The sequence below is a fragment of the Anolis carolinensis genome, chromosome 2, assembly GCF_035594765.1.
Source record: "Anolis carolinensis isolate JA03-04 chromosome 2, rAnoCar3.1.pri, whole genome shotgun sequence".
Lineage (NCBI taxonomy): Eukaryota > Metazoa > Chordata > Lepidosauria > Squamata > Dactyloidae > Anolis > Anolis carolinensis.
Genome location: NC_085842.1, coordinates 296,027,588 through 296,030,915, shown reverse-complemented (window position 1 = coordinate 296,030,915; position 3,328 = coordinate 296,027,588). Strand labels below are relative to the sequence as shown.

At 39.5% G+C, this 3,328-nt stretch overlaps 1 long non-coding RNA gene across 1 annotated transcript; it reads right to left on the bottom strand.

Annotated features, from left to right (window-relative positions):
* Positions 1-1,323: 1,323 nt before the first annotated feature.
* Positions 1,324-2,298, bottom strand: LOC134296745 (uncharacterized). Its single transcript, XR_010003588.1, has 2 exons — positions 1,641-2,298; positions 1,324-1,534 (listed from the first exon to the last, which is right to left on the bottom strand). It is a non-coding gene; the product is annotated as an uncharacterized LOC134296745 (long non-coding RNA).
* Positions 2,299-3,328: the final 1,030 nt, after the last annotated feature.

The window sequence follows — 3,328 nt, the reverse complement described above, 5'->3', positions numbered from 1 at the left end:
GTAGGAATGTTTGTGCAGCACATGGGCTCTTTTACATACAGTACAACCTCCTTATCCATGCTTTCATTTATCCATGTCCAACCAAATATGTCCTCAATAGGCATTTTCTATGTCCTCCAGATTGATATGATGGTATTCCTGGGCTAATGTTCCTCACTTCAGTAGGGCTTGCTTGCATCCACGTGAAGTCCAGGAATGTAACCCTGCAGATACGGGGTTGTAATGTATCTTTTAATTCAAATAGATTTATTATTGCTGCTGTGGAAAGGAAATTTCAGCTATGAAACTGTCTTTGTCCAAATTACCCTTGAGAGCAATGATTCTTTAAAAATGGTTTTAACTGTACATGAGCAGACTTGAAATTAACAAAGGAAGGGCTGTGGGGTTTGGTTGTCATTGTCGTTAAAACAAGAGTCTCCCTTGAAAGCTAATTAAGACTTTCCTCTCCAAGGATAAGAGAGATAACTTCCTCTTCCCCCGTTTTCCTTGACACAACTTGCTCAAGAGGAATGTGAGAGAAGGGTGTGAACTTCCCAGCTATTAGGGTGAAAGGAAGGAACATACCAAACGGATGAAGGCATTAAAAATGCTGCTGACTCTTAATTCCACCTCCGCCCAGCGGGTCACCACCACTCAGCAATTCTTCAAAAGGCTCAGTCGATAATAATAATTAAAAATAATCCAGGATATTAAAAATAGTGAAAGAGTGAAGAGCAAATGAATGGTTGTGTCGATATCTATCAAGTTCCCATTGCTTGAGTTCTGCAGGGTAAATCTCACATATTTAGCCATCATAGTTTTATGTGCATTTGTCAGGGTTGTTAAAGCAGAAATAAAACCACCATGTTTCACAAGGGTAGTAGCTCACTCACAAGGCAAAAACCAACATAAATATATTCAATCACTTGGGACTGATAGTCTTAAAAATGTGGCCCCGAAATCCTCTCCTGTCTTTATTTACACTTCCTGCTGTTTTTCTTCTCCTTTGGAAATGTTTTTTTAAAGTGAGGGATTTAGGAGTCTAGCAGTGAATTACAGCCCAAATGTCTTTTACATAACTTGCTCAGGAGGAATGAGAGAGAAGGAGTGGACATTCAGTTTCTGAACTGCTTCAGTAATTGATGTATTCCCCATTCATAGTAAATGATACAATGCTACCACCTATCCACAACTATCACCTAAAGTCATCACAGATCTCAAAATATAGCTGTATGTGTGTGATAGAGAATTCTTATCTGGGGCAATGTCCGCATCTCCATCCATAATACCTACGGCACTGACAGACAGTCATACTTCCTTGGACAAAATGCAAGCAATATATGATTGAGTCTCTGACTGAGGATTTTATTGCATGGAGGTGGAAAACTGGCAGAGAAGCAGAATGCTACCGGTATGCCGTCCTGTTGCTGGTCTTCTACCTCCCTATGACAAAGCTGTCCCCTGCTACTGATGGGAAAAAAAGAGTCAATAGCCTCTTAGTGTGCCACAGGTGCAATGATCCCAGGGATTGTCCTTCTGTCCCACTCTGAATTTACTGTAAAAGAAATATTGTATTTGTATCAATTCCTTCCACTTTGCAGAATTACAACATTTATTTAAAAATAATTTTTAAAAATGGAGAAGCGCACAACACTGCTCACCCAGAAGTATAGTCACAAGATCTCGCATTGCAGTTGCATGATGCTTGCAGCAGTGTTATTATGAGCGTCGCCATGTTTCCACTATCTTTGATCATGTGAATGGCACAGAATAGAGGCATCATGCAAGAAAGTCTCAAGTGGCCTGTCCCAGCTAAAATGGTAAAATGAGAAAGAGAAAAGTAATAGACAAAGGAACATCACAAGAGGAATAAAGCATAGAAAATCCAGAAGTAGCTACTGCATTTACTAGATTGCTGTAGATTTCCAAGTTCCACTTGCTCTTGATATAGTGTGAGTCTCTTTTTGGTCTATAAGTCCTCAAAGCCAAGCATGATGTCTGGAAGATTCTGGGATTTGAAGTTTAAAAGAGTAACATTTCTAGGCACTGGATAAGGCAGAAAATTCTATGCCCCATATTTCTTTAGAGGTACTCAGAATCTTGCAGGACTTGTTATTTATATGTGATCACAGACGCATTCATTAGATACAGAGACTCAATAATTATACTACATGCACGTATTCCTTTCATTGTGTCCACATGAAACAAGCATTCTCAAGCTTTCTTTGAACTTGCAGTTTGTTTTAAGATTTCCTTTTGTATGAAACAAACCCTGGATTTTACGACACTGTTTTGCAATTAGCACAGCTGGTTTGAAAATATTTGCTAACCTGTTCTTTCTCTTCTTTGATTCTATGGACTGTGGTCAGTTGATTGATGTGTAAATCCACATTTTCTAAGAAAAATACATTCCAAAACATAGTCTGCTTTCATACCTAGAATATCTTTCCAGGAGTATGAATGCACATATACTGGTGCATTTTGGAATAGCATTGGATGACATCCATAACAACTTCCTGTGATTATTCATTTACTTAGACATGTTCATCTTATGCACACTTCCCAGATTCAATGTCCAGAATCTACAGGCTACCAAATTGACCCAGATTTCTAAATAAAAATCAATAGTGTGAGTTCTTGTGTAAAATGTAAAAATGGAGTTGGCATTTTCTGGATTCATATTTGGTGTGGCTGTGACCTGGAATGCTATTGAAGTTTGTCTGCAGGTTTGACACCAAGCAGAACTCTGGAGAGTACTCTTTGAGAGGGAGAGAGACCTCTGGGAAGTAGATCTATACTACAGAATTAATGCTGTTTGACACCACTTTAACTGCCATGGCTCAATACTATGGAATCATGGGACTGCCATGGCTCAATACTATGGAATCATGCAGATGCACCCTTGGATTTGCTACATTGACATCATGGTTATGAAATTGGGGACATTAATGCATTCTAATCTGGATCTGGGTGTAGTCTTCAGGCTCTACACAAGTTATTTTGTTACTGCCCTAGCATTAACTTTATTTATGGTAAAGGATGCAGCAGATGGCATGGCATAGTTTTCTTAACTTAATGAGTGCTATCCTCTGCTTTATTTCATATTGCTTTTGAGCAATGATAAATTAAGACAGGAGTGGGGTGCTTTTGAGTTGCCCTCATTTCTTTTGACCACCATGGGAAGGCATATGGTCAGCTGCTGAAGCAGCAAGAATTGTTCTGGCAGTTGCTGGTCCCAGCAGCATTGACACAGTAGACCCTTGTACTTAGCTGCATATGCCATGTGCTGATGCTGTTCCTGGCTCTGGAGCATAACAAACTGTGCTTTGTCCTGGAAAAGGCAGATCTG